The sequence below is a fragment of the Phyllobates terribilis genome, unplaced genomic scaffold (genome assembly GCF_046119375.1).
Source record: "Phyllobates terribilis strain yellow unplaced genomic scaffold, ASM4611937v1 Scaffold_399__1_contigs__length_1738980, whole genome shotgun sequence".
Classification (NCBI taxonomy): domain Eukaryota; kingdom Metazoa; phylum Chordata; class Amphibia; order Anura; family Dendrobatidae; genus Phyllobates; species Phyllobates terribilis.
Window position 1 is genome coordinate 639,562 of NW_027363159.1, and position 7,705 is coordinate 647,266.

Genomic DNA, 7,705 nt, shown 5'->3' on the forward strand with positions numbered 1-7,705 from the left:
GCAAAGGCATTGAAGATGAAATGTGGCTGGGTCTTTCAGCATGACCATGATCCCAAGCACACCGCCAGGGCAATGAAGGAGTGGCTTTGTAAGAAGCATTTCAAGGTCCTGGAGTGGCCTAGCCAGTCTCCACATCTAAACCCTATAGAAAACCTTTGGAGGGAGCTGAAAGTCCGTGTTTCCCAGCGACAGCCCCAAAACATCACCGCTCTAGAGGAGATCTGCATGGAGGAATGGGCCAACATACCAGCAACAGTGTGTGCCAACCTTGTGAAGACTTACAGAAAAAGTTTCACCTCTGTCATTGCCAACAAAGGATATATAACAAAGTATTGAGAAGAACTTTTGTAATTGACCAAATACTTATTTTCCACCAAAATTTAAAAAAAAAAGTTCTTTCCAAATCGGACAATGTGATTTTCAGGATTTGTTTTCTCATTTTGTCTCTCATAGCTGAGGTCGACCTATGATGTCAATTACAGGCCTCACTCATCTTTTTAAGTGGGAGAACTTGCACAATTGGTGGCTGACTAAATACTTTTTTCCCCATTGTACATATATACAGTACAGACGAAAAGTTTGGACACATCTTCTCATTTAAAGATTTTTCTGTATTTTCATGACTATGAAAATTGTACATTCACACTGAAGGCATCAAAACTATGAATTAACACATGTGGAATTATATACTTAACAAAAAAGTGTGAAACAACTGAAAATATGTCTTATATTCTAGGTTCTTCAAAGTAGCCACCTTTTGCTTTGATGACTGCTTTGCACACTCTTGGCATTCTCTTGATGAGCTTCAAGAGGTAGTCACCGGAAATGGTCTTCCAACAATCTTGAAGGAGTTCCCAGAGATGCTTAGCACTTGTTGGCCCTTTTGCCTTCACTCTGCGGTCCAGCTCACCACAAACCATCTCGATTGGGTTCAGGTCTGGTGACTGTGGAGGCCAGGTCATCTGGCGTAGCCCCCATCACTCTCTTTCTTGGTCAAATAGCCCTTACACAGCCTGGAGGTGTGTTTGGGGTCATTGTCCTGTTGAAAAATAAATGATGGTCCAACTAAACGCAAACCGGATGGAATAGCATGCCGCTGCAAGATGCTGTGGTAGCCATGCTGGTTCAGTATGCCTTCAATTTTGAATAAATCCCCAACAGTGTCACCAGCAAAGCACCCCCACACCATCACACCTCCTCCTCCATGCTTCACGGTGGGAACCAGGCATGTAGAGTCCATCCGTTCACCTTTTCTGCGTCGCACAAAGACACGGTGGTTGGAACCAAAGATCTCAAATTTGGACTCATCAGACCAAAGCACAGATTTCCACTGGTCTAATGTCCATTCCTTGTGTTCTTTAGCCCAAACAAGTCTCTTCTGCTTGTTGCCTGTCCTTAGCAGAAGAGAAGGTGTGTCCAAACTTTTGGTCTGTACTGTATATATATATATATATATATATATATATATATATATATATATATATATATATATATATATATATATATATATGTATGTACAGACAATATAAACAATACAATGTATGACATTTCAACAGTTACAGGAGGAGTGAGGGTCCTGCTCGCAAGCTTACAATCTATATGGAAATAGGGGGACACAATAGGAAGAACATGGTCATCAGTCAGAATTTGTCTAAGGGCATTTACCGTGTGGTATTTGGGGGCATGGAGGATGTGGAGACAGGTGAATAGGCAGGAGCAGATTAAGATTAACATTTAGGAGGGGACAGGGGAGAGTTAGGTTGGTGAGTTGAGGTGATAGGCTTGTCTAAACAGATGTGTTTTTACATACATATACATATATACCCTATATGGCCTAAACAGTTATGTACTTAGCTTAATAGCATCTTCTTCCGACGCGTTTTCCCCTCTTTTGGTCATTCAGTGGTTCATCAGGGAATTCCTTCAATCAGGACAAGAAAAGGAGACCACCATAAGCCGTACTGCAATAAGGATAACAGCTCAGAAGCCCAGGGCAATATGCCCCCACATGGCCCCTACATACAATATGAGCCCACACACAGTTCCCCTATATACAGTTTGAGCCTCTACATACAGTATGAGCCCCCGCACAGCCCCCTAGATACAGTATGAACCCTCACATAACCCCAAATATACAGTATGAGCCCCCTCATAGCCTCCAATATACAGTATGAGCCCCCACATAGCCTTCAATATACAGTATGAGCTTCCACATAGCCTCCTATATACAGTATGAGCCCTCACATAGCCTTCAATATATAGTATGAGCCTGCACATAGCTCCCTATCTATAGTATGAGCCCCACATAGCCTCCATATATACAGTATGAGCCCTGACATAGCCTCCTATATACAGTATAAGCCCCCACAAAGCCTCCTATATACAGAATAAGCACCCACATAGGCTCCTATATACAGTACGAGCCCTCACATAGCCCATATATATAGGCACACATCCCATACACATATTAATAAAAAAAAACAGATGCTAACCTTGCATGGCGCGTGCAGGCTGATGATGTCATTGCGTCGGCACGTCACAGCACAGGCGACAGGGGCTCTCCCGGAGCTGCGCTGCTATTCTGTATTGTCGGCAGCGGAGCTCCAGGAAAGCTCCCTGCCGGGATATGTGCACCACCATATTGAGGGCAATCTGGCCATGGGCTCCCCCGTAGCATCAGACCCCTGGCGGTAGCCCAGATTGCCCTCATAATCCGCCTATGGTCCAGGGCATGCATGGGTTAAATTGCATCAGATTTTGAGGTAAATAAGGATCCACATTAATTTCTTCCCTGGCTGGGATCCAAAAGAAAAAAAAATAATAGAAAATAAATATAAATTCTACATTTAATGAGACACGTGATTTCTATGCAATTTTTATACAATGCAATTAAGAGGATTCAGTTGCTATTGCCTTGCAGGTGTCACCTCCCCCGCACATTAAATTCACCAGCGGCTTTCACATTACTGGAATCGTTACTGAGAACGACTCTAGGGCGCCATGGGAGGTCTGTGTCTTCTCTGCGTCATCTTACTCTTCTGTCTCGGTAAGAAAAAGGATTCCCTATTATTTTAGGATGATCTTGAAACCAAATATGGCTGCCTATTAAAGGGGCTATCTCATAATCAACACATATATCACTTATGCACAGGTTAGGTGATGAATGTACGATCAATGAGGGTCTGATCGCTGGGACCGTCTCCGATCATGAGAACGAGGATCCCAAAGAGCATCGTGTGAATGACGCCTTAGTGAGCATGTGCGACCACAGCTCTATTTACTATAGGATTGGTGGTCGCACATGCTCACAATCTCAAAAAAGAGATAAAACCTTGTATTTTGTGTGTATTATTGCCCTGCTAAAAATCACATCTAATGCCATTTGAATGATCACATTTAACAATTTGTATAACATTGGGTTTTCTAAAGTAAGAGTGGTAGTAGCGTAAAAAAAAGATAATTTAAGAAAGGATGACATACTTTTTGGCAGTGAGATATGGGATTAGTTTTCTTAAGATGCTTGTTGGCAATGGTGATGCCAGTCTTGTCTTGCTCGAGGCAGAAAGTTATTTTCTCACCGTTCTTCTCTGAAAGTTGTAGGAATATAGAGAGGTACACTTGCACCACATGATATAATGAGCGCTTTCATGATTATAATAATACCATGTCACCCTCTTAGTAATGACCATGTCAACTTTATAGTGTTAGCCTCATAGTAATGCCATAAAATCAGCCTCATAGTAATACCATGTAATCAGCCTCATAGTGATAAAATATAATCAGCATCTTGGTAATACCATATAATCAGCCTCATAGTAATACCATATAATCAGCCTCATAGTAATACCATGTAATCAGCCTCATAGTAATACCATAGAATCAGCCTCATAGTAATACCATATAATCAGCCTCATAGTAATGCCATAAAATCAGCCTCATAGTAATACCATAGAATCAGCCTCATAGTAATACCATGTAATCAGCCTCATAGTAATACCATGTAATCAGCCTCATAGTAATACCATAGAATCAGCCTCATAGTGATAAAATATAATCAGCATCTTGGTAATACCATATACTCAGCCTCATTGTAATAACATAAAATCAGCCTCATAGTAATGCCATATAATCAGCCTCATTGTAATACCATATACTCAGCCTCATTGTAATAACATAAAATCAGCCTCATAGTAATACCATATAATCAGCCTCATAGTAATACCATAAAATCAGCCTCATAGTAATACCATATAATCAGCCTCATAGTAATACCATAGAATCAGCCTCATAGTAATACCATATACTCAGCCTCATAGTAATACCATATACTCAGCCTCATTGTAATAACATAAAATCAGCCTCATAGTAATACCATAGAATCAGCCTCATAGTAATACCATTTAATCAGCCTCATAGTAATACCATTTAATCAGCCTCATAGTAGTAGCATAGAATCAGCCTCATAGTAATACCATATACTCAGCCTCATTGTAATAACATAAAATCAGCCTCATAGTAATACCATAAAATCAGTCTCATAGTAATACCATTTAATCAGCCTCATAGTAATACCATTTAATCAGCCTCATAGTAGTAGCATAGAATCAGCCTCATAGTAATACTATAGAATCAGCCTCATAGTAATACCATTTAATCAGCCTCATAGTAATACCATTTAATCAGCCTCATAGTAATACCATTTAATCAGCCTCATAGTAATACCATTTAATCAGCCTCATAGTGATACCATATAATCAGCCTCATAGTAATACCATAGAATCAGCCTCATAGTAATACCATAGAATCTGCCTCATAGTAATACCATAGAATCAGCCTCATAGTAATGCCATAGAATCAGCTTCATAGTAATACCATAGAATCAGCCTCATAGTAATACCATTTAATCAGCCTCATAGTAATACCATAGAATCAGCCTCATAGTAATACCATAGAATCAGCCTCATAGTAATACCATTTAATCAGCCTCATAGTAATACCATTTAATCAGCCTCATAGTAATACCATTTAATCAGCCTCATAGTAATACCATCGAATCAGCCTCATAGTAATACCATCGAATCAGCCTCATTGTAATACCATTTAATCAGCCTCATTGTAATACCATTTAATCAGCCTCATAGTAATACCATCGAATCAGCCTCATAGTAATACCATAGAATCAGCCTCATAGTAATATCATAGAATCAGCCTCAAAGTAATGCCATATAATCAGCCTCATAGTAATACCATAGAATCAGCCTCATAGTAATACCATCAAATCAGCCTCATAGTAATACCATAGAATCAGCCTCATAGTAATATCATAGAATCAGCCTCATAGTAATACCATAGAATCAGCCTCATAGTATTACCATAGAATCAGCCTCATAGTAATACCATAGAATCAGCCTCATAGTAATACCGTGGAATCAGCCTCATAGTAATCTAATATATATAATTGCCTTATCCCGTCTGTCTGTCTTTCTGTCTGTCTGTCTTTCTGTCCTGGAAATCCCACGTCGCTGATTGGTCAGGCCGCGGTCAATCAGCGACGCGGGATTTCAGAACAAGATGGCGGCCTTTTAGCGGCTCACACTCACACGCTCACCCTCACACACTCACCCTCACACCCTCAGACACTCACCCTTAGACACTCACGCTCTCACGCTCTGACACTCACACTCTGACGCTCTGATGCTCACGCTCTGACGCTCACGCTCGGCTGCTCACGCTCGGACTCTCACGCTCACGCTCTGACGCTCACTCTCTGACGCTCACGCTCGGACACTCTGACGCTCACGCTCGGACGCTGGAATCTGAATTTCTTATTGATACAAATGCTATAATTTTTATTATGTATAACAGATATAAATAATTTATCTCACATAAAAAGACTCTAATTGATCAGAAGAGTAAAGCACCCATAGCGCTTTCCTCCTTGCCTGCATCTGGTACTGATGCTGAGCCTGTATTGTTGCCTACTTAAGGGTTGCAAGGCAACTTCCTTATAAGGTAAGATGCCCCTTTAAGATTAGAACACAAGTTTCCATTATGACATCACAATTAACCATCACTACTTCTACAAGTCTTTACACTCCTGTTGTCACTTTGACATTCCGGTGTCATTGCTGTTGGTGTGATAAGCCATATAGCTAGTCATATACTGACCGCACTTGGATTACTTGAAATGTCTGGAATTCCTCCAGACAGACTTCAGGTGTTAGCACTACTCCAGGGGATTCTTACCACCTATGACCCTGACTTTGTGCTACCACTACCCGATGGCGTCCTCAGCTTCACTTACCGGCTGGTTATGGAGCTTGTGAGAGATTGCCTGACCAAATACCACCAAGGTTGTATAAGCTCAGAATATCTTGAGCATTTACAGCAGAACATCTGGACATTAGTACAGCAGGTAAGTAGCAGACAATCTGCACAAATTATATATAATAATAATGGAAAATAATAATGGAACACAAGTTTAAGTTTAACCTGTGCCAAATACCCAGATAAGAATAGCCTGGAGTCAAAACAGGGCAATCAGGCTACATGACAAAGGAGAGGGTGGGATCTAAAGGGTTAGTTGAATTAGGGGTGGGAAGGTCCTGGATGCGGGGGGAGGAGGGAATAGGATTGGTTAACCCTTTATGGACCACAAAATTTTTCATTTTTCCGCTCTCATTTTTTCCTCACTCTCTTTCAAGAGCCATAACTTTGTTATTTCTCCATTGGCATAGACATGTGAGGGCTTGCTTTTTTGGGATGAGTTGCAGCTTTCAATGTCTCCATCCTATTTACCATACATTGTATTGAAACAAGGGGAAAAAAATTCCAATTGAGATGAAATGGTTCTTTGTGTCACTATATTCAGAGACCCATAACATTGTAATTTTTCTGTTGATAGGACTAAGTAAAGCCTTTTTTTGCGAAGTGAACTCAGTTTTTTATTGATACCAAACACCTATCAGATCAGACTTTAACAAACGTGGCAATACCATATATGTTCATGAATTTTATTGATTATTTTCATTTCTTATTAATTTTCATCTTTATAGGCTGAAGAAAAATCCCAAAGTGGAGAATTGGCCTTTTTTAAACAACTGGCCCAGAATGTCCTGCTTGTACTGGAGTATCCGGCCTACTCACTGGAGCGCCTGGTAAGGATCCATCATCTTCTACATCTCATGTCCTTGTTGTCTGATCTTCTCCAGATTACCAGTCATATAGCAGAAGGTCAGATTTATGATGATAGAGGCCTTCCCCTCTCCGCTCCAGGCAGACACAGGATATTCTATGGCGGCCTGTCTCTGCGGTTCCATCCTCGGTGGTGATAGTCTGCACTCAGCGGTGCGGAGCTTGTATTTCTACCTCTGTCTCACTCCATCATCACAATCTTCCTCCTTGTAAATGCTGCAGTTCTGATAGAAGTTATTAGAGAACAGTTGTAGATACAAGTCCCTTAAATATTAATGTAAATTTGCTTGATAGAGCGGCCGTGAATTGTCCGTCCAATACTGAACTTGTCAAGTAAATCCAGGTTTAATACTTCCCGCTTTATATATATGGTAATCTAGTGTTTGAGAAATGTTATATTAATTGTATATCTTATATCCATCAGGAAACATCAAAAGGCGACTCCGCAGAGGGGCAAATCCTAAATGTTGCTGACCCTGATAACAGTCAGCCAGGGCCAAAATCCGATCTG